At 37.7% G+C, this 24,165-nt stretch overlaps 1 protein-coding gene across 5 annotated transcripts in view; it reads right to left on the bottom strand.

Annotated features, from left to right (window-relative positions):
* Positions 1-22,408, bottom strand: part of CHD9 (chromodomain helicase DNA binding protein 9) — a 301,099-nt gene extending 278,691 nt beyond the window's left edge. For 2 of the 5 annotated variants that reach the window (XM_056812296.1, XM_056812293.1), the window contains exon 1: positions 22,027-22,244. The gene's annotated coding sequence lies outside the window, so the exon portion shown is untranslated. Of the gene's footprint in view, positions 1-22,026 lie in introns of all 5 variants that reach the window. The other 3 variants (XM_016421924.2, XM_056812301.1, XM_056812307.1) reach the window with 2 other exon arrangements.
* Between the last annotated feature and the right edge of the window lie 1,757 nt (positions 22,409-24,165).

The raw sequence follows: 24,165 nt of genomic DNA, 5'->3' as shown, positions 1-24,165 counted from the left end.
TCTCTGATAAAGAAGGGATACCTATCTTTTCCAAGGCTAACCACTCCCTTGATTTCATCTCTTCCAACCTCTTTTAGCAGACTGCTTCAACTCTCATTCTTCTTCCACATGCTTCAGAATCTCCATATTTACCATCTCTTTCCATCTCCTATAAACATGTCCAACTCTTTGTTAAATGACCTTCATGAGAATCCACTATTCCCACTATCATCCTATTCCCTTTTAAGCTAAAAAAAAAAAAAACCTTCTGACTATCTCTCACTTTCTTCTCAAACCTGTATTCACATTGTCTTCCAACCTCATCATTCAAAGGAAACCACTCTCTCCAATTTCTAATGATCTCGATTGTCAAATCCAATGACCTTTTCTCAATCCTCACTCTTATTCATCTCTCTACAGCATGTGACACTGTCAACCAGTTCCCACCCCCAGATTCTCTCTCCTCTCAGACTTACTGACATAAATCTGTGATATTTTTCTTCTTGTCTGCTTTCTGCTACTTCTCCTTTGCTGGATCTCCATCTATGTCATAAGTTCTATACTGGACCATTATCCTTTCCCTCTCACTTGGTGATCTCATCAATTCCCATAATTTCAATTATTATCTCTATGTAGACTCTTCCTAGAATTAGATATGCAAGCCTAGTTTCTTTCCTGACCTTCCATCTTCCAACTGCCTTGTAAACATTTCAGTTTAATTTGGTCTCCAGGAAAACTTGGAAGGCTTTTATTCTATTAAATGACCATAATTTCCCCTGAAAGAATATAATTAGTTTTGATGGGTAGGTGGATTCTTGGTGGTATATCCAGTTCTCTTGCCTTCTGGAATATCATATTTCAAGCCTTCTGGTCCTTCAGTGTGGAAGCTGCCAGATCCTCTGTAATCTTGACTGGGATACCATGATATTTGAATTTTTTTTCTGGCTGTTTACAGTATTTTCTCCTTGGCCTGGGAGCTTTTGAACTTGGTTATAACATTTCTGAGAGTTGTCATTTGGGGATTTATTGCAGGAGGTGATCTGTGGATTCTTTCAATTTCTATTTTACCCTCTTGTTCAAGAATATCAGGGTAGTTTTCTTTGATAATTTCTTTGTAAAATGATGTCTATGCTAATTTTTTTGGTCATGACTTTTAGGTAGTCCAGTAATGTTTAACTGTCTCTCTTGGATCTACTTTCCAAGTCAGTCATTTTTTTGAATGAGATGTTTCCTATGTTCTATTTTTTCATCCTTTTGATTTTGTTTTATTGTTTCTTGATGTCTTCTGAAGTCATTAGCTTCTATTCATCCAATTTTGATTTTTTAAAGACTGAATGTCTTCCATGACCTTTTGATCATTCTTTTCCATTTGATCCATTCTACTTTTCATGGAAGTCTTTTCTTCATTGGATTTTTGTATGTCTTTTTCCAGTTGACAATTTTGCTTTTTAAACTATTATTTTCTTTTTTGCATTAGTTTAATTTCTTTTTTCCTCATTTTTCTTTGACTTCTCTTATTTGATTTTTAAATTCCTTTTTGAGTTCTTTTAGCACTTGAGAACAATTTCCATTTTTCTTTGAAGTTTTGTATGTGATTACTTGGATTTCACCATCCTCTGTTGATTCTGTGCTTTACTCTTTGTTGCCATGGAAACTTTTTTAGGATTAGAAGTTTCTTTTGTTGTTTGCTTATTTTCACATCCTTTTTTTTGCTTATAAACTGGAATTCTGAAAACTGATGATTCTGTTTCTTCTGCTGCTGGATTGCAGGGTTTGGCACCGTGAGGTATTTTTCCCTGGAGCTATATCTTCACCACAACAGTGAAGGCTTGAAAATGCTCAATGCTGTGGACTTTTGGGCTTCATTGTAGGCTGGTGCCAGGACCTGGGACTTCAAGGGGTAGGTGCTCTTTCATTGGTGTATCCCAGATCCTGGAATCCCAACGTTGATCTCTGCCAAGGTTCAGAATCTGGCACAGTAGGTATGGGGTGGTCAGCCAGCACTTCTCTGTGTGCAATTTTGCTTCTGGTTCCTCCATATCCCATAAAAATCAACTCTCTCTGTCTATATTTTAAGTTGTATTCAGGGGAAGAGCCCCCTCACTCCATCTTGCTGTCGTTTTTTGAGTCTTGTCATTTTGAGGCTCTTTTTAAAGATTGGTTTAGAAGGATTATAATAGAGTGGTTTCAACTTTTGCTGCTACTAAGCTGCCATCTTGGCTCCATCCCTGGTTTGGAAACATTTCCAACTAGATATCCCTTAAGTATCTCAAACTCAACATGTCTAAAACAGAACTCATTATCTTTCACCCCAAATCCTCCCCTTTTATAGACTTCCTTGTTACTGTCAAGGGTCCCATCATTCTTCCAAACACCCAGGTTTGCAACTTTGGTGTCACCCTTACTCCTTATTCTCATTCACCCAAATATTCAATCTGTTTCCAAATCTTATCATTTCCACCTTCATGACATCTCTGAGATATGTCACTTTTCTTCACTTAACACTGCCACAAACACTAATCCGGGACTTCATCACCTCTCACCTGTACTACTTCAATAGTTTTATAACTGGTCTCCCTGCTTCAAGTCTCTTTACATGTCAATCCACCCTTCAAATAGCAGCCAAGATGATTTTTCTAAAACATAGGCCTAACTATGTCATCTGACTCCTCAGTGAACTCCTCTGGTTTTAGTTTGAGGAAGCTTTTCCTAATGTGGTCTTGTCCTACTTTTCTAGTTTCCTCACATTTTATTCCGTTTCTTGCACTTTTTGTAGCAACACTGACCTTGAACTCTCTCACATATAATATCCCATCTACAAATGTATCCATGCTTTTGCATTATTGGCTGTTACTCATTCCTGGAATACTCTGCACTCTCATCTCAAACATTTGGTTCCCCTGGTTTCCTTCTAGATACATCTCAAGTGCTACTTTCTTCAGGAGACCTTTTCTAGTCTCCCTAGCAATTAATGCCTTCCTTTCTGAGATTATTATTTTTTTAAACTCTTACCTTCTATCTTAGAATCAATTCTAAGTATTGGTTCCAACACAAAAGAGCAGTAAGACCTAGGTAATGGAAGTGAAGTGATTTGTTCAGGGTCACACAGCTAGGAAGTGTTTAATCCAGATTTGAACCCAAGATATCTACTCTCCAGGCCTGACTCTCTATCCACTGACCCACCTAGTTGCTCTGTGAGATAGTCTTACTTTTGAGATCCTCTATATATTGTATGTATCTTGTAATTTACAATACAGTTGTCTTTCCTATTAGAAAGTATATTCTTTGGGTGCAGGAACTCTTTTTGTCTTTCTTTTTATTCCTAGATTAGCAAAGTGCTCGAGCCCATAGTAACTGCTTAATAAATGTGCTAAATATGCTAAATAAATACAGTGTATTGGGCATTGGAATTAGAATCAGAAAGACAGTTCAAATCCAACCTGATGCTTCCTAATATGTGAATTTGAGCAAGTAGTTTTAAATTCTCTGTGCCTCCGTTTCTTTACATGTAAAATGAAGAAGTCAGCCTCACTGGCTCTTATAAAGATCTAAATCTTATGAATACTACTTTTTAAGGCACAAAGAATGTCTTCCATTTTAAGGAAGTTATAGCAAATAAATAAATTTCTTGTCCTTGAGTAAACCAGTTCATTTTAACTTCATGATAAATCTAAGTTTTCAAATACAAAAGGACATGCTTAAAGTCAGGCTATCTATATTTTTACCTTCTATAAAACAAGGACTATTGTACTTATAAGGAGAGGCTTCAGAAAAAAAATTTAGCTGGTATATTTTGTGTATAAGTCACATTTTTCCTTGAAACACTAAAACTTGCTATTATTTAAAACCATCTCATCTTATTTAAACTTGAGAAGAAATACAATGAAGAAATGTTTCCTCAGTTCATTTGTTGATTTATTTCAGTAGTATGCTCTAAAGAACTCTGCCACTGGACTAGAATGCAGATCATTCATGTCTTTCCATGACATGACTGGGTAAGGTATGGCACGATTTGACAACTCAGCTCTTTCACTGTTCAATGATTCAATTAACATTTTTAAGTGCCCACTAAGTGCCAGATACTGCACTAAGTATTGGAGATACTAAAGCAAAAAAGGAAAAAGAAAAAAGATGGTTCCGTCCTCAATGATCTCACAATATTTAGTTTCAATACCTATATTTACCTGTTTGGAAAAGTTTACCATGTTCATAGTTTATAGTCATAGAATCATATATTTGAGGCTGAAAAAGAACTTATAAACCTTTTATTTTATATATGAGGAAACTCAGGCTCAGAGAAGTTATGTGACTTACCACTTATCTGAAGTCACATAGCTAACAAGTTTGTGAAACTGAATGTGACCCTAGAACTCCCTAATTTCAAGTCCAAGAGTTCTTCAATCTTTTCCTTTTATTGTGATTTTTAAAACCTTGGGATCTTTTAACCTTACTGTCTTTGTATAACAGGCTGAGCTCTTGCTTATACCCTGCATATTCATTATAAAATCAGATTTTGAAGCACTTCTCCTTGATCAGAATGGGTTTGTTTTTTTTTTTTTCATTTTTATTGAAAGGCATTGTAGGATACGGAAACCTATACAGTAAAGTAGCCATAAAACTGTCTTTGGACTCATAGAACTTGAGTCCAAATCCCAGCTTTGCCACTTACTTCCTATAGTATCTTGTGCAAGTCAGTACAACATCCAGAAATTCAAATCCCTCATCTGTAAAATGGGAGAATTGGATTTGATGACTTCTAAAGTTCCATCTAACTCTAGGTTTACAATCCAGTGATTAATTTTATACCAGAATCTTTTGATAGAAACAGAAAGATTTATTATTATAACTATCTTTTCCACAAAATTGGGTAGTTCATTTTACATAGAACCAATAAATCACAAATATATTTTGAAATACCATTCCTGGCATTTGTTATTTTAGAATGGATATCACAGGAAAAAAAAACACACAACACCTTCCCAAACATAAGAATTATGAGACATTGATATTTCTCACCAAAGTAAATTGCATTTGTCACCTTCCCTGGTGATCTTTTTTCTTTTTTAAAGGAGTAGGTTAATAATATTCAAATATGACTTATGTGGTATCATCTATGGAAGCAGGAATGGAATTGATCTGTGTTTTTTAAACCAAAAGTAGTATTGCTAACCTGGGCCCCTCCATTCCCAGTTCATAGACACTACACTCCTAAAGAGGAGTTTCCATTTGAATTAAACTTTGCAAGTATATAATATTTAGCAGGAAAATGTTGAGTAATTTTTAATAAATAACAGTAGAAACCAAGCCGGCATTTGCCCTTTGTAGATAGTTTTCTACTCCATGTATTCGCAATTTCCCAAAATAATGGAATACTCTCATTTTGAGTCAGCTTTAAACTGATTGAATAAAAGTTGTAAGACCCTAAGTGCCAGTCAATCATTCAGACTCCTAACATGGTATAGTTTAAAGAATAATGGATTTGGGGGGCATCTGAGTAGCTCAGTGGATTGAGAGCCAGGCCTAGAGACAGGAGGTCCTAGGTTCAAATTTTACCTCAGACACTCCCTTTTTACTCTTCTGCCTTGGAATCAATACATAGGTAAGGGTTTAAAAAAAGAAAAAGAAAGAAAAAAGAACAATGAGTTTTAAGTCAGACACTACCTATGACTACGAACTAGATTCTTTACTTTACTGGATGCCAATTCCTTACCTGTAAAACTGAGGAGGTGGGTAGATTCTAAGCTTTAACAAGGGTGGGGTGCCAGGGGATTTTGACCAAGTACTGAAATCAAAAGGTGCTAATAGCACATCCACTTCTTCAACAGCATAGAAACACCTGAATTTAGCATATAGTTAGTAAAACCAATTATTTGAAACTGGAAGCTTCCATATGGCCTGGCTTCCTCTCATCAGCTATTGTTGCACACTAGGTGAACACTCTGCATATAAGAAGGGTGTCTCACTTTCCCCAAAGGTCTCTTTATTCTCCCCAAGTCAAATGAATTGATTTTTATGAGTTGATTTGAGTATGTTTTTCCAGTTGCTCACCCAGGGATTGTTTGCAAAGTTGGATCTAGAAATATTTTGTGACTGCCTCTGATACACTTCTTAGAGCTTTGGATGAATTAGACTAAATCTCAAACCTTTCCACTCTAGGTCCTATGATGCTCTTATATTAGATCTTGGATATTTATAGATATTTTGCAGATCTCAGATAATTTATGAATAACTAATATGTGGTCACAAAATGACAAAGCAAGACCTAGAAACCACGTTCTATTTCTTTTTTTTTTTGTCAGTACCTTTTAGGAAGTTAACCTACCAAGGAGAAGATAAGAGACCCAGTTACCCAGGTCCCTTAGCTCAGTAAATCTGCTTTGAAAATTCAAAGCCAAGGAACAGCCCAGCCATTAACTCAAAGCATGCACACTTTTTCACTTTCTTCTTGAAAGGAAATAAGTTAAAAACAAATTCCTTCACTTGGCTAAGGAAGTGAGAAATTCTTAAGGCAGAAAAAAAAAGCAGCGAAGCAAAATAGCAGGAAAAATGCAAAGTTCACAAAATCTAGGTATAAAAGAAGTTTCCAAAAAGTCCATGTCTTCACTGAGGAAAAAACTGAAAAGCATAACTTGGAAAGTTCCAGATCTATTTTATCAACTTCTCTTACCCAAATTTAGGGGTCTTCCTTACAATTGGGAATTTTAACTAAAAAAAAAGCAATTTAAATAACACTAAAAAAAAGGATAATTTTTTTATTCTTCAAAATATTAACAAAGGAACTAAGATGACAGATTAGAGGCAACCCCAATAAACTCTCTCAACAGTTGCTTCCAAACTATTTAAAAATAACAATTGAAATCAAATTTTGGAGTGGCAAAGCTACAAAAGGTGAGGGTAAAAATTTTTTCTAGCCTAAGAAAACTTAAAAGATCAACAGAAGTTTGTGATATCAGGATGGAGGCCTATTTGGATTCTACACATACTCCAATTACCATTGCAGAAATAGCTTCAGAAGCTCTCAACACAGAGACAGTAAGTGGGTTAGACAACTGGTCAGAAAAAGATTACAGGGGCCTTTTTGTTGGTACTGGGTATAGAGAGTACTATCTGGCAACTCTACTGCCCATACAAAATTCAGGGGCACAGTTCTAGAGTGGAGAGGAGTTCTGGGGAGAAGAGTCAGTCACAAGGGAGTAAGGGTCCTGATCTCAGTTCCAGGAAAAAGTAGAGCACTAGCATTTGTGTCTACAGAGGTCCAGGGGCTTTTCCTGGGTACAGACCAAAGTTCAGATGAGGAGAGCAATGATCACACTTCTCCCCAAATCACAGTACTTTGGAAGCACTGAAAGATTAGAGAATTCCAATACTAGCCCTGAAAACAGCAGCAGAAGGCCTGAAGCTTGGAATGTGTCTCCATCCCCAAGTGAGCAGAACTCAATTTTAACATAAAATTCCAAGGCAAGAAGTAGACTGCAAAAATTAGCAAATACTAAAAAACTTGACCAAAAAAGCTCCTGTGGTGGCAAGGAAACCCAAGACAAAAACTCAGAAGAGGGCAGCAATGTGAAAACAGCTATAAACAAAGTCTCAAAGAAAAATGCTAATTGGATTCAAGCTCAATAAGATTTATTAGAAGCATTGGCAGGTAGGAAGCTCAGAGGATTGAGAGCCATGACTAGAGAGAGAAAGTCCTGGGTTCAAATCTACCCTCGGAAACTTCACAGCTGTGTGACCTTGGGCAAGTCAATTAATCCCCATTGCCTATCCTTTACCACTCTTCTGCCTTGGAACCAATACACAGTATTGACTCTATGGTGGAAGGTAAGGATTAAGAAAATTACTGGAAGACTTAAAGAAAAAATAAGAGTGGTAAAAGAAAAACTGGGGAAAGAAATGAGAGTGATGAAAAAAATTATTGAAAGAAAATTAACAGTTTGGTAAAAGAGATACAAAAATATTGAGAAAAAAAAATCTTAAAAACAGAGCTGAACTAATGGTAAAATAGGTACAGAAATTGAATGAAGAAAAGAACTCTTTAAAAAGTAGAATTGACCAAATAGAAAAAGAGGTACAAAATCTTAATGAAAGAAATAATTCTTTAAATTACAATTCAGTAAATGGATGCTAATGACTCCATAAGACATCAAGAAACAATAAAGCAAAGTCAAAAGAAAGGGGAAAAAAGAAAACATGAAAGATCTCATAGGAAAAACAACTGTCATAGAAAATAGATCAAGGAGAGATAATTTAAGAATTATTAGACTACAGAATATGCCCATGAATGTGGGGAAGAGAGGGAGGAAAAAGGAAAAGGACTGGGTACTTGTGGAGGGAGGGAGCCAACACACAATTCAAGGACATGTGGAGACTGGAGACAAAGAATAGAGAAGAAAAGGAGGAGAAGAACACAAAGGGGCCTGGAATGAATGTGAGGTACCTAAGCACTGATAGATAAAAGATAGTTACATGCTCCAAACACACAGGGGAGTTGGTGGAACACAGCAAAGATCTCATTTGTTGGTAAGGGCTCAAGCCAGCACCAAATCAGAGGCAGGAGCAGAGATATAGTACAGTACCATATGGTAAAGTTAACAAGAAGGTTTTTGAGGAATGCAGATTTCTCTCAAAATTCCTTCTGTAAAGTTGAATTTGTATAATGTGAATTCACACAAATTGTAAACTGTCTGTACCCAAAACCTGATTGAAGAAAAATTCTAGACATTATATTTTAAGAAATTATCAAGTAAAACTGCTCAATATCTTAGATCTAGAGGGCAAAAGAGAAATTGAAACAATCTACTCTTCACAAAAAGATCCCCAATAAAAACTCCCAGGAATACTATAGCCAAATTCCAGAGCTCCTAGGTCAAAGAGAAACTACTATGAGCATCCAGAAAGAAACAATTCAAATATTGTCAGGCTTCGGTCAGAATTACAAGAGATTTAGTTGCTTCCATGTTAAAGTATTGGAGGGGTTGGGATATGATATTCCAGGAGGTAAAGGAGCTAGGATTACAACTAAGAACAATCTACACAGGAGACTGAGAAAAAATGGATATTTAATGAAATAGAGGACTTTCAAGTATTTCTAATGAAAAGACCAGAGTTGAATAGAAAATCTGACCTCCAAACAGAAGACCCAAGAGAAAGATAAAAAGATGTTACAATTAAAATTATCTCAAGAGACTAATTTTGAATAAGAAATATCAGTTTATTGAATAAATATGTTTATTATTTAGGCTAGCATCATAACTGCTAAAGTAACATTCAACTCTTCCCTTGAACATTCCAAGGCATTTCTAATTGGCAATCAGCTAATTAAGAGGTAATCAACCAAAGGATCCACTCCTCTCCCTCCCCACAGGTTGGCAGGTCAAGTACACAGGAGAAGAACCCTTTCCCCCTTCTTTTATTAAGAAAACTCTATTAAAAAGGAAAGCATTCATTGGGATTCCAAAGACCAAAGAAAATGCAAAAATCTGAAGACTGGTTGGGATCTCTGATCCAGATCCCAGACACAGATAAACACATAAATTCTTCCTAACATATAGGAATTAAATTAGGGTCTTTCAACTTTAAAGATTTAATATAGTATATGAAAAATAAATTCTCATAAAAGTACATGAATGATTAATCATACAGGTCTCACAAAAGTGAAACTATTTACATTTATATATGGATGATACATGTAACACCTAAGAACTTTATTATTATTATTAGGGAAGATAAAAGGAGTTTACATAGAGGGGAATGGAAGTGAGTCAATTATGTTAGAATGACCTCCAAAAAAAAAAAAACCAAAGGGCTGAGAAAGGAATACACTGAGAGAAGTGGGAAGGGAGAGGCAGAATGGGAAAAAGTTCTTCACATAAAAGAGACATGCAATGAAGAACTTTTACAGTAGAAGAGGGAGGTGTGTCAGTGCTTAAACATCCCTCTCAATAGAATTGATTCAAAGAAGGAAGAATACACACACACACACACACACACACACACACACACACACACACACTCACTCAGTTCTGTATAGAAATGTAACTTACTCAATAAAGAAATAGAAGAGGAAGGGGGTAAGAGAAAGGGGGAGTATAATGAAAGGGAGAGAAGAGTAATGGAGCCAGTGATCAGAAGGAAAACACACTTTTAAGGAGGGATAGGATAAAAAGAGAGGAAAAAAAGGAACAGAACAAAATGAAATGGAGGGAAATACACAGTAATCATAACTTTGAATGTGAATGGGATGAACTTAACCCATAAAACAGAAGCAGATAGCAGAACAGATTAAAAATCATTATCTAACAATATATTGTTTACAAGAAACACCCTTGAAATGGAAAGACAGAGAATTAAAATGATGGGCCAAAGCAGAATATAATATACCTAAATAATTTTTTAAAGGCAGAAATAGGAATTATGAGCTCAGACAAAAAAAAAAACAACACTAAAAATAGACCTAATTAAAAGGGATAATTAGAACTACATTTCACTAAAAGGTACTATAAGCAATGAAGTAATATAAAATAGGTTTTATAGAAATTTCTCTGTAAAGACCTCTTTTCTCAAATATATATTGAGCATAGAACTGAGTCAATTTATAAAAATAAGAGCTATTCCTCAATTGACAAGGGTGTAAACAGGCAGTTTTCAGAAGAAATCAAAGCTATTTATAGTCATATTTTTAAAAATGCTCTAAATCACCACTGATTAGAGAAAGTAAAATTAAAACAACTCTGAAGTACAACTTCACAGCTATCAGAAATGAGAAATGCTGGAGGGGATGAGGGAAAAACATGTACACTGACTAACTATTGGTAGAGTAGTGAACTGGTCCAAACACTGTGAAGAACAATTTAGAACTAGGCCCAAAGGGCTATAAAACTGTGCCTACCTTTTCACCAAGCAATATCACTATGTCTATTTTCTGAAAAGATCAAAGAAAAAGGAAAAGGTTTTATATGCACAAAAATGTTGCTAGTTTCTATTTTTGTGGTGGTGAAGAACTGGAAATTGAAGGGATACTTAATCAGTTGGGGAATGGCTGAGCCAGTTGTGGTAAAAAAAATGGCAACGCCTATATGAATTGATACAAAGTAAAGTGAGAACAACTGAGAGATCATAGTGTACGTTAACAGCAATGTTGTAATGATGACCAACTGTGAAAGACCTGGCTACTCTGATGGATAAAATGATTCAAGACAGTTCCAAAAGATTCATGATGAAAAAATGCTATTCACCTCCAGGGAGATAAATGATGAACCCTGAGTGCAAATTGAAATTTTCTCACTTTCTTTCTTTTTCTTTGGTTTTTCTGAAATATGGCTAACATGGAAACATACTTTGCATAATCTCACATGTGTAATTGATATCATATTGCATGCCTTCTCACTAGGAAGGGGTGGGGGAGTGAAGGAGGGAAAGAATTTAGAACTCAAAATTTTAAAAGAATGTTAAAAATAAATAAATACTTGTTTTTAAAACTTATTAACAAAGAGCCTAACCAAACCTAAGACCAGACAGAGTCACTTTGAGTTATTAATTTTCTTCACCAGGAAAAACAGATGATCTTATTGATGTCTCACCATAAACCTTAAAGAAACCAATAGGGGGAAGCTGGGTAGCTCAGTGGATTGAGAACCTGTCCTAGAGATGGGAGGTCCTAGGTTCAAATCTGAACTCAGACACTTCCCAGCTATGTGACCCTGGGCAGTCACTTAACCCCTATTGCCTAGTCCTTACCACTCTTCTGCCTTGGAACCAATATACAGTATTGATTCCAAGACAGTAGGTAAGGGTTTAAAAAAAAAAAGAAACAAAAATTCTAGTCCATACAATAATTAAAAAGAAAAAGTCCAATAAAAAACTGATAGAACATTAAAAAAGTAGTTGGTCCTTTATAAATACTTGTCGACTGACAAAAATGTTTACATGCATTACACTGTTATTAATATAATATCACTATGAAGTTTGAAATGGTTCATATTATGGTAGGTGCTTAATTAATTTAATTCAGACAGTAAACAAAGAAGGAAAGTGACTTACAGTTCATCAGTAGAGACAATGGTCAAACAAGATTGCATTTTTTAAATGTACTTCCACCCCAGCCACCCAGCAAGTCCTTGTCCTTCCAGGGGGTTCCCCCTCCCCATCCTCTAACATGCTTCTATTTCCCATAAAAGTTTCCCAGGCAGAGTAGGAAAACTGCCTAGATTTTGCAGGGAACTATTTAAATTTTAAAGACCCTCTTATCAACCCTAGTCATTAGGGCCAAAGCTGATTTAATCTTGAGGTGAGAAGTTAATAGCTCAAATACAAGCACTCAAGCAGATAAGAGGTCTTTAAAGTTTAAAGAATGTCCTGCAGTAGCTATGCTTCACATGGAGATAAAGGTGATTCCAGGATATAACTGTTTGTTTTTTTTTAAACCCTTACCTTCCCTCTTGGAGTAAATACTGTGTATTGGCTCCAAGGCAGAAAAGTGGTAAGAGCTAGACAATGGGGGTCAAGTGACTTACCCAGGGTCACACAGCTGGGAAGTGTCTGAGGCCAAATTTGAACCTAGAACCTCCCATCTCTAGGCCTGACTCTCAATCTACTCAGCCACCCAGCTGCCCTCTAGGATATAACTTTTAACACTATTAAATTACAGGTTCTAGAATTTTTCTTAGTCCCTATTTTCTTCAAGCCATCAGGACCCTTAGATAAAAGAGTAGGACTTGCTCTGGGCAAAACTGTGAAGCTATAGAAGCTCCCCCACCCTCTCTTTTTAATGACATTCTCCCTCTATCCTCTCTTCCTTTCATTTATTCAACAAATATTTAATAAACCAATGCAATGTAAAGCACAGTGTTAGGGCATGTTGGGAGGGGGGACACTCAAAGACACCAGAAAGAGAAAGAGTAATTCTTATTTTCTCCCTGTGCCATTGTTTCCTCACATGCAAAACAGGGATTAGCACTAGATAGCCTCTGAGATCCCTTCTATCTCCATATCCATGATCTTATTTTTCAAATTCTCCCTTTTTACATCTGCAAAATGAGGAAATTAGACTATAATCTCTAAGGCGCCTTTCAGCTCTAAATCCTCTTATCTCTAATTTTCTTTAAAGTGTACATGTTATTGTGTGTAGTGTGTGTGTGTGTATGAGTATAGAATGTAAGCTCCTTAAGGGTAGAGTTTGTCTCATTTTTTGTCTTTGTATCTCCAGTTCCTAACATAGTGCCTGGCCCATAATAAGCACTTGAAAATATATATGATGCTTGACTTGATAATCAGAGCTCTGCCTCTTACTAATCACTTCACTTCTCCCATTCTGTTTCCTAATTTGTAAAATGAGGAGGCTGTGGGGGCAGCTAGGTGGCTCATTGGGTTGAGAGTCAGACCTAGAAAGGGGAAGTCCTGGGTTGAATCTGTCCTCAGATACTTCCTAGCTATGTGATACTGGGCAAGTCACTTTAACCCCCATTTCCTAGTCCTTACTGCTTATCCCTTGGAACCAATACTTAGTATTGATTCTAAGATAGAAGTTAAGAGTTTTTTTTAAAAATTAGAAGGTTGGATTAGATGATCTCTAGAATCTCTTCTAGTTCTAGTTCTAAAATTCTGTGCCCATAAGTATGTAAGAAAAGGACAGCTCCATAATGTATGGGCAAGTTGTCTATATGGTAAGATCTTCATTGTAGGGCTACAAGTCCTACTTCTTTAAAAGTTGGAAGCAATCCACTAACTGTTGTTGAGCTGTTTCAATTGTGTTTGAGACTCTTTGTGATCCCATTTGGGGTTTTCTTGGCAAAGATACTGGAGTGGTTTACCATTTCCTTCTTCAGCTCATTTTAGAGATGAGAAATTGAGGCAAACAGAGTGAAGTAACTTGCCCAGAGTCATATAGTTAGTAAGTATCTGAGGTCAAACTTGAACTCAGGAAGATGAGTTGTCCTGACTCCAGGCCAGGTGCTCTATTCATTGTGCCACCTTGCTGCCCCTAAACAGAGAAGACCAAGTTTTTAGCTTGGTGAGGGAAAAGAGAAAGGCTGAAATGGGCCAAAGTTAAGCTGGAGCACTGAGGCTAGAAGCATTGATTAGGGTTAGGTGTTCACAGCTAGAAAAGTTATTAAATGAAGAGAAGTGCCACAGACAAACTATGCCTATGTGAGTATGTGTTAGAGCTAATACTATAGACCAAGGACCACATGTAAATACTACCTTTTTGTATGCCACAAACCTGGTTTCAAACATTAGCAACCTTTTCTGTCTCAATCTAAACCCCTTTACATTTTACTATCTTTGTTCTTGCCATGCCCTCTCTCTTATCTTAAGCTTCTTACCTGGAACCTAGGTTCTTATTACGGGGCTCTGGACTTCTGACTAGTAAGAGCTCTCTGAATCTGTTGTGTTGTTCAGTCATGTCTGACTCTCTGTTACCCTATTTGTAGTTTTCTTGGCAAAGATACTGGAGTGGTTTGCCATTTTTTTCTCCAGTTCATTTTACAGAAGAGGAGACAGAGGCATATAAGGTTAAGTGACTTGTCCAGGGTCATACTAGGTCTGTGGTCATACCAGTGTCTGAGGCTGGATTTGAACTCAGGTGAGGGTAATGATGTCAAAAGATGGATTGTTAGGAGTTAAAAAGAGTGATAGGAGAGCAAGGAGAAGCAATTATATAGCTTTTTTAAGGAGTTTGACCAAAAGGGCAGAAGAGATAGAAGATGACAATTATCTGGAATGGAAGAATCAAGTGAGAGTTTTTTAAGGATAGAGGAGACATAGGCATGTTCACAAACAGTAGGGAAGGTACCAGTAAATAAGAAGAGTGTGAGGATAAGTGATTGGGTAGGAATGACAAAGGAGGCAATCCATTGGAAGTGATGCAATGGAATGGGAACAATTTTACAAGTAGAATGAGCCTTGGTACAAAATTAGGCCACCTCTTTAGGTGAGACAGGAGTGAAGGAGGAGATGGTGGCAGAAAACATCTGAGTGATAGAAGATAAGGAAGAGGGGAGAAGAGGGAACTCATAGAAAATTGTTTTATTTTTCCCCCCTGTAAAATAAGAAGTAACGTTCTCAATTAAGAAGAGGAACAGGGGAATAAGGGAAGGTGTGAAGAGAGTTGAAAAGTTTTGTAATGAGGGCCCAGTTAAAATTGTGTAAAATAAATCTGTCCTGGATCCAGTTGGATGGTTGCATGATTTTTCTCCAACTACATTCAGCAACATGTGTAAAGGAGTCAAGTTAATAGATTATAGAAGTCATGCAAAGCTAAGTTTTGTCAGGACAAGATCAGTGATGTGATAAGGAAGTCAAAGACTCAGGAGAAGTCTTCTCAAGAGGTATTCTCCTTAAGGAGAAGATGACAATGTAGAGTTGAACTGGTTCATCAAAGGGAAAAATGGAGGAAAAGGGTGGGAATGACTAAGTGCAGAGGAGATGACAGGGAGAAAACTAAGGGAATGAGGTTTTATTGGTTGTGATGTGGACAAAGATTAACATTTGGTAAAGGAAGCAGAGGAAGAGTCAACAGTTTATTATTGAATAAGGGTATACTGGAGTTCTTTAATATGGAGGTATTGCATTTGTAAGTGACTGCAAGATCAAGTGTATGACTATCTATGTGGAACTGATTTGGGGTGGTGGACTAGGTCATGGGAAGTGAATAGGTTGAGGAAATGAATGGTTAGGTTGTTTGAGAGATAATCAACATGTATGTTGAAGTTGACCCTTAGCATGAGGGTAAAAGTTAGGGCAGAGAAAAAAAAGTATGAGCCAGATATTGAACTCATTGAGGAAAGAAGGGAAGTGACCTGGAGGTCTGTAAATAACAGCAACCAGGATTTTGATTAGAGGTAGATATTAATAGCAGGCACCTCAAAGGAGGTAAGTTTGAGTAATAGAGGTAGGGACAGAACCTGGTGGCAATAGTGGGAGTAAGGAATGTTCCAACTCCCTCACTTCAACCACTGGACCAAGGAGAATGAATGAATGTGGAGCCAGTATGACATAATAGGGTGAGAAGAGACAGTGTTTTGGGGCTTGGGGGCATAGATTTCAGTAATTCTTAGAAGACAGAAGAAATGGGAGAGATTTGTTACCTATAGAGCAGGCATTCCAAAAGGCAAAGGAGAAGGAATGAATGGTGTTTGTTTGGAGTGGGAGAATTAAGAGGGGTGGCAATAAAGAATCAAGAGCAAGAGATTGGAAATGGGATTTAAATGATGACCTACAGGGGTCTGGTATGACCAAGGGAGAGAATGTTCATCATTGAGTGGAAGATCCTTCCCAGAGGAGACTAGAGATCCTCTCTCATCAATCCCTTGTTTTTAGTCACAGTCTCCTCCTTGGTTCAGGTCTATTATGATGGCTTCATAATTTATCTCCCTGCTCTGTTTCTTCCCATTTTAGCCTATCCTCTATGTAGCCAACAAAGTGATTTTCCTTAAGCACATATCTGACCATGTCATTCCCCTTATCACTTATGGCCAGTGGCTCCCTATTGCTTTTAGAATAAAATATACTGTTATTTAGCTTTTAAAGCCCTTTAAAACCTAAACCCAGCCTATCTTTGCAGCCTCACTGTATACTACTCCTCATTCTGTGATCTAGCCAAATTAGCTTTCTCTCTATTCCTCACATAGTATGTTCTGCCTCTGGCCTCCATATCTTTGCACTGGCTATGTCCTGTATCTGAAATAAATTCCCTCTTCGCCTCTCCCTGCCTCATAGATTCTCTTCTTTCAAGATAAAGTTTGAGTACCACCTCTCACATGAAATCTTTCCTGATTCCCATTTACTAGTACCTTCCACCATAACTCCTTTTCACTTAATTACCTTTCATGTGTTTGTATTAATTCTCTAGTTATTCTGTATACTCACATATGTTATCCTTCTTCGCCCCTCCCCTCTCCTGGGAAGTAAGATCTCAGAGAGTAGAAAGTGTTTCATTCTTTGTGTTACCAATCAAATAATAAGGGATTATCAAATGCTGATTGATTGACTGACCAATTGGTATAGGAATCAAATCAGCACTATCATTCCTGGAAATGACTGGTTCACCAGTTGTCACTACATTTAGACTCATAATTCTTGGGACTATATATTTATAAACTGAACTAGCTGTCCCAGCCATTCCTTGAAATGGATTGTCTTCTTTTACTAAAATGTAATCTTGAATCTGCATCCCCAGGGCCTAGTACAGTGCTTGGTACATAGTAAGCACTTAAAAAATGTGTGCTCATTCTTTTCTCTCTCTCTCTCTCTCTCTCTCTCTCTCTCTCTCTCTCTCTCTCTCTCTCTCTCTCTCTCTCTCTCTCTCTCTCTCTTCTCTCTCTCTCTCTGTATTTGTCTCTCTCCTTGTCTCTCTCTCTCTTCTCAACTTCTGTCTCTGTCTCTGGCATTCTCTCCTTCTCCCTCTCTCTTCTCTCTCTGTCTGTCTGTCTGTCTGTCTCTGTCTCTCTCTCCTTCCCTTTCATTCACACTAAATCAAAATAGCAAACTCTACCTTGGACTGGCTAAACATTCAAGAAAACCACTTGTCATAACCACTCTTTTCCAGAATACTTAACAACAAAGATAATATGAGCAAGCAATAATAATAACTCTTAGCATTTATGTGTCATTTTAAGTTTTGCAAACCACTTTACAAATTTTATCTCATTTGATTCATACAACCCTGGGAGATAGGCACTATTATTATTCTCAGGGTAAGTGATTTGCCCAAAATCAGTTAATATGTTTCTGAGGCTGAATTTGAACTCAAGGCTCCCTCATTCCAGTCTACTGCTTCATCCATTGTATCAACTAGCTGCTTTTTAAAAATAAATATTAAAATTCAGCATAGCTTAATATTTTAAATTCCCCTTTGCACAAAAATTATAACAGCATCACGATTATTATATTTTAATTCCCTCTTACAACACTTCTGGGAGGAGAGGTGACCAATTATAGCTCTGGATATATAAATATACCGTTATTTTTTAAAAAGTAAGTATGGTAAAATAAGATATGAGACATTGGAGCTAGATAGAACTTTAAAGTTCATTTAGTCTATCTCCATCATCTTACAAATAAAGAAACTGAGGTCTAAAGAGTGACTTGACAAAGTCAGAATCAGTAAGTGGCAATTTTGAACTCATGCCTTTTGACTCCAAATTCAAAGCTTTTTGAATGTGTGCTGCCTCCACACAGTTTGCATAACTACTTTGTTTAAGAGCTTTAATCTTGGGAGTCTGAAGAGGTGGGATTTAAACTTTAGCTTAATCACTTCCTAGCCATGTAAATATGATCAAATCACACTTACTGAGTCTTAATTTCCTAAACTATAAGGTGGGAATAATGATAAAGAAGCTATGAGGTAATCACATTATAAACTATGAAGGACTCTAAAAGTATAAATCATTGTTTTTAATTATTATTATTAACAGTGCTTTGATTTAGCTGGCATGGAATAATGAAAAGAGTAATGGAGGTGGAGTGAAAGATCAGGTTCAAAATCAAAGTGCACTACTTTCTAAAACTCTGTGGCCTAATGTTGTAAGAATGCTAGATCTGGACAGTCAGGAAGATATGTTTAAATTCTGCCTCAACCAAATGAGATAATATTTGCAAAGCACTTAGCACAGTGCCTGGCATATAGTGGGTACTTAATAAATTCATTATTCCTTGTATTACATGACAAGCCTGGATAACCTTCATTAGATTATTTCCTAAAAAGAGGGAGGGGAAGGAGGAAGGTAGAGGATTTGGATGGCAAAATGTCAGAAAAGAAGTCATTAAAAATTGCTTCTACATGTATTTGAAAAAACTAAAAGTGAAAGAAAAAAGAAAAAAATTCTGCCTCAGACACTAGCTTTGTGGCCTGGGTATGCCACGTAAGCTCTTCCAGTCTCCGTTTTCTCTTCTGTAAAATGGGGGTAATAATAGGACCAACATGAATCAACAATATAATATGAAAACAACAAAATTTGTGCAATTTCAGATTCCATTAAGAGAAACATGACTTTCAGTAATGAGGAAGCTAGCATAGTGCTTAGCAGAGTACCCATCCTATGGAAGGTACTAAATAAAAGTTGGTTAATTTGAATTAATATGACTATTTCCTTGCTTGTATTCTTCCTTGGATAGATCATTTCTAGACTAGTGTGTTTAGTGCTGGGTTCCCTAGTTTAGGAGATATTGATGATCTGGAGAATGCCCAGTCAGTCAATAAGCATTTATTAATTTACTACTATGTGCCCAGCCTTGTGCTAAGCCCAGAGATATAAAAAAATGGCAAAAGACAGTCCCTGCCCCTCAGGGACCTCACAGACTAAAGAAGGGGTCCCCAAACTTTTTATACAGGGTGTCAGTTCACTGTCCCTCAGACCGTTGGTCTGAAAAAAACTATGAACAAATCTTTATACCGCTGTCTGGGATAGCAGAGGCTGCAGCGCTGGCTGTGATGGGCCTGTCATACCGGGCAGCAGTATACAAAGTGCAGAATCCCCTCCCCCAGATTGACTCTCACCATGCTGGAATCTTCCATTGTGCTGCCACATAATCCTTTGCGCAGCACCTCGTTCTCAGAACAAGGCTCCACACAAAGGATTATGTCACCGGAAGTAGTACTGTACATGAGCGACACTGCACTTTGCAGCGCCACCACATACAGTGCTCCTCTCACTGACCACCAATGAAACAGGTGCCCCTTCCAGAAGTATGGTGGGGGCTGGATAAATGGCCTCAGGGGGCCCCATGTGACCCACCGGCCATAGTCTGGGGACCCCTGAAAGGATCTGAATGGAATATTAAAAGATAGGGAACCAGAATGGAGAAGGGTCTTGAATCCAAGTAAAGGAATTATAGATGGAACTGAGACAGCACATGATAGATGCTTTTGAGTATCTGAAGGCTTGTTTTATTTGGCCCTGGAAGGTAGAATCAATAGCAATGCATAGAAGTTCCATAGAAACAAATTTAAGCTTATCATAAGGAAACATTTCATAACAGAGATATCTCTAAGTACAATAAGATACTAGGGAAATAATGAATTTTTCCCTTACTAGAGAGGTCTTCAAGTAAAGGTTTCAAAACCACTCATTGAGTGTGTTATATCTGGAATTCTTTTTCTGGGTAGGGTTGACCTAAGTGGTCACTGAGTTCCCTTCCAACTCTGATATCCTTTGATTCTAATCCTGTAATACCTGTGTGACCTCCTACAAATTGTTTCCTCTCTCTGGACCTGTTTCTTCCTAGTCTGTAAAATGGCAGGGTTGTACTAGATCACATGTAAGTATCCCTTCCAACTCTAAATCCATGATTTTATAATTTTCAGTTTCTATATAAATGAAGATCATCCATAGTCTTTTTTGGAATAAAATAATGAAGAAACTTAATTCTTGTCATATGAGGGATATGAAAGCAGTTGTACCATTTTGACACTACCTATCTAATTGTAGGTCATCATGTTGTTAGATGTTATATTCGTTATTTACTTTTGAAAATATGTCCAGAGGTGTATGTGTTAGGGGCTCATTCAATAACCTTATAATATAACCTTAAAATACATTAGATGAATACAAAATATTTTTAAGGACAATTCTTAATTTTTAGAGAAAAATCTCTCTCCTATAGTCAACTAAGTGTCAAACTCACTGAAGTGACTTTTTGGTAATAGTTCTTTTTATTCCTAGTTTGGTGCCCCCAGGATTTTCAGCTGAAACTGTCCATATGTGTTGTCTCTCCCATTAAAATCTTGAGAGCAAGGACTATCTTACTTTTCTATTTAGATACTAAGCACTTTGCACACAGTAGGCACTTAACCAATTAATTTTTTCATTCATTCATTCATTCAAAGAAAGAACTTTTGGAACCTTGACTCTGATAAGCACTTTTTCAATTCCCTATCCCCCAAGTCAAAGGACTTGCAGGCAAAGTAAACTGAAGCAATTTGGGGGATGGTTTTGGGGTGGAAACTTGTCCAAAGGAAGAAAAGGAGGTGAGATTTTAGGGGAGGGAATGCCTGAATTATCCAGATTGATTATCTATCTTGATTCAATTAACTGGATAATTTCTTTACTGTTCACTTCACTTTGGCTCTAGACAATAAAGCATGATCAGGAAGAAAAAAATGTATGTCTCTTTGGAGTGGCAGTCAAGTTTTCCCTGCTGACTTAAGTCACACCCCCAACTCCTTAGACAGAGAGCCTGACCTGGGACTCTGAAATCTCAGGAAGTTAGGTTTTGCACATCTAATGGATGTCAGGATCTTAGATTTAGGGCTAAAAGGGATTTTTGAGGTTATTTAGTCCAATATACTTACATTGCAGATGAAGAACTGAGGCCTAGAAAAGTTAAATGCCTTGTACAAGGGCATAGTACAGAGAGAGGATATGAAGCCCAGTCCTCTGAACCTAAATCCAGCATTCTTTCCTGCTCTAAACACCCAGAAAGTCAGAGGACTGCCCACCACTACCAGACTAGTGCCCGGAGGACAATTATAATCTATTCCAATAAAGGTCTGTGAATATAGGTCAATACACACTCAGACCTGCAGAGGAAAGGAATTGACTGACATGACAGCGAGGTGTGTGAGACTGGAAGGAATGATGTGGGAGACTGGAATCTCCTTCCTCAGAGGTATTTTAAGAAGAGGGCAGCCTGCCATCTCTATGAGATGACTTGGGGGTGGGGGAGTGGGGATGGGGGCAGGGGATCTGAGATATAGAAGCCCAGGGATGGACATGATGACCTCTGAAGGTCCCTACCACCCCAGGGAATCTACCTAAAGCGAACTCCAAATGCACACACCCCGGGGTGCTGTTATCCTTGTTACAGCTGAAACCACTCCCAGGTCATACCACCTCGGTGACTGCTGAGACCTAATTAGGTCACCCAAAGGACATGGCAAACAGAATTACTATTATATGTAACACTCTCAGACTCCGGTGACCCAATCCAAAAACAAAAACAAAAACAAAAAAAAACCACATTTATCTACAAGTCGCACCAAGGCAGCCGTCCATGTTAGAGACGATTAGATTTTTTCCCCAATTAATTTCGAATATGAAAATTACTAACCCATTTTATTTTACATCTCCGAGCGGCAGGAGTCTCTTTTTCTCCCGTGGTGTTGCTGCTGCTGCTGCTGCTGCTGCTGCTGCTGCTGCTGCTGCTGCTGCTGCTGCTGCTGCTGTTCCTGTCTGTCTGTAAAAGCTGCCGCTGGGCTGGTGTCGGCTCTCGGCACTTCCTCCTCTTTGGCATCAGCTGCAGGACTCCTCCCATCGAAGGAGGGAGTTGCCTGCCCTTAGGGCTGTCAACTCAGGCCTCGACCTCTTTCCCCACCCTTCCCCCTCCGCACATCCTCAGGGGTTATGTCTCTGGAACTCCCTAGTGCGAGTGAGTCAGTACTGAAGCTGGAAAGGGGCAGGCAGCAGTCTTCCTTATTAACTCAGCTTTCCTGGGGTTGTCCAGAAGAGAGAGAGATGCTAATTAGTTCGGTTGCTTGGCTCTGTGAGCTGAGCAACCAAAGAGAGGGGGCTAGAAGCTCTGATCCCTGGGGCGCCGGTGACCTTGGACAAAATGTCTCAGTTTCTCTAGTGTCAACTGCACATCTGAGTGGTGAAAAGTAGGCTTCGTTGAAGTGTGTGAACACACCTCAGGAAAGGGCGAAGATGGGAACCATTAAAATCACAGGATTTTCGTTTCCAAGAACCTTTTAGATTATCTAGTTCATGATCCTAACTTTGAAGAGGAAGAAAAAGGGCTAAAAAAAATCAACCTGGACTTGCCCAATCACACAGCTTTTCAAAACCGAGCTGGAACGGCATACAACCCAGGTATCCGCATACAACCCAGGTATCCGCTCTCCAAGTCCAGTTTTTATTCTAGTATACTATACTGCTTCAAGGCAAGAATTCTTATGGGATACTAGAGTGATTGATCCTAGACTAGGGGAATATAAAAACATAAATAACTCTAAGGGAGGAATGGAAGTTCTTAAACTTCAAATGAGTCCCTGTGGCCAGAACCAAATTGCAACTCAGTATCTTCACTCCCAAATCCATCCCATATTCCTAACTTCTCTATTTCTTTAAGAAAAACTAAGTACATTATTTATTTTTGACATTCTTCTAAAATTGTTTTGAGTTCTGAATTATTTTCTTCCTCCCTGCTCCTTTACCACTCATTGAGAAGGCAAGAAATAGGTTATCAATTATACCTTCCAAAACATTCAAAACATATTTCCATAATAGAAATGTTGCAAAAAATAAGGCAAGAAAGATAAATAAACTGAAAAAAATGATACTTCAATCTGCATGCAGATGCCACTGGTTTTCTCTTTAGTAGTGGATAGCATTTTTCATCATAAATATTTGGAATTGTCTTAGATCAGTGCATTGAGCAAAATATCCAAGTCACAGTTACAAAATTGCTGTTACTGTGTTCAAGGTTCTGGTTCTGCTCACCTCACTCTGCATTGGTTCATATGTATTCCCATCTAATTTCCCTATTTCTGCTGAAAGCACAATCATCCTTCCAGGCATCCAGGATCACAACCAGATTTACAGTTAACTTTCTTCTCCTCTATTCTGTAAATAAAACCAAGTGCCAGTCTTCCCCCATATCTCTTGCCCCCCCTACCCTAAACTCCCCTCCACCATTTCCTCTACTCATATATCATCCACCCTAGTTTAGGCCTTTATCATATCTTTTCTGGACTTCTCAAAGTAACAGTTTCTGAAGTGTTCTTTTTGGCTCCAGTTTCTCTTCAATCTATCTTCCACATAACTACCTAATGGATATTTCTAAAGCAGAGAGATCTAATCATATTATTCTCCTGCTCAAGAACATATAGGCACTCCCTACTGTGTCTAGGTTAAATAAAACCTGGCTGTTTGGCATTTTCAGTCTTGCTCCAGCCCATCTTTCCAGACATTTCACATTGCTATCTTTCTTGGCATACAGTATGCCATTATACTCTGAAGAGAATTTCTTATTCCTCACTCACATGGTATTTCACTGCCCCCTCCAAAATTATTTTGAATGTATTTATTTAATGGTGAATGTGCTGCATCCCTCAAATTTGCTATAAGCTCTTCGAGGACTGATACTGTTTTCATTTTTGGTTTTGTGTCCCTGTTATCTGCTACAGTGTCTATTACATAGTAAGCATATAATAAATGCTTGCTGAAGGAAATGGGAATGCAAATCTCTGAT

Source organism: Monodelphis domestica, chromosome 1 (assembly GCF_027887165.1).
Source record: "Monodelphis domestica isolate mMonDom1 chromosome 1, mMonDom1.pri, whole genome shotgun sequence".
In the NCBI taxonomy this organism is placed as follows: domain Eukaryota; kingdom Metazoa; phylum Chordata; class Mammalia; order Didelphimorphia; family Didelphidae; genus Monodelphis; species Monodelphis domestica.
Note: the sequence above shows the minus strand (reverse complement) of the source record. Positions and strands in the feature narration are given on the sequence as shown.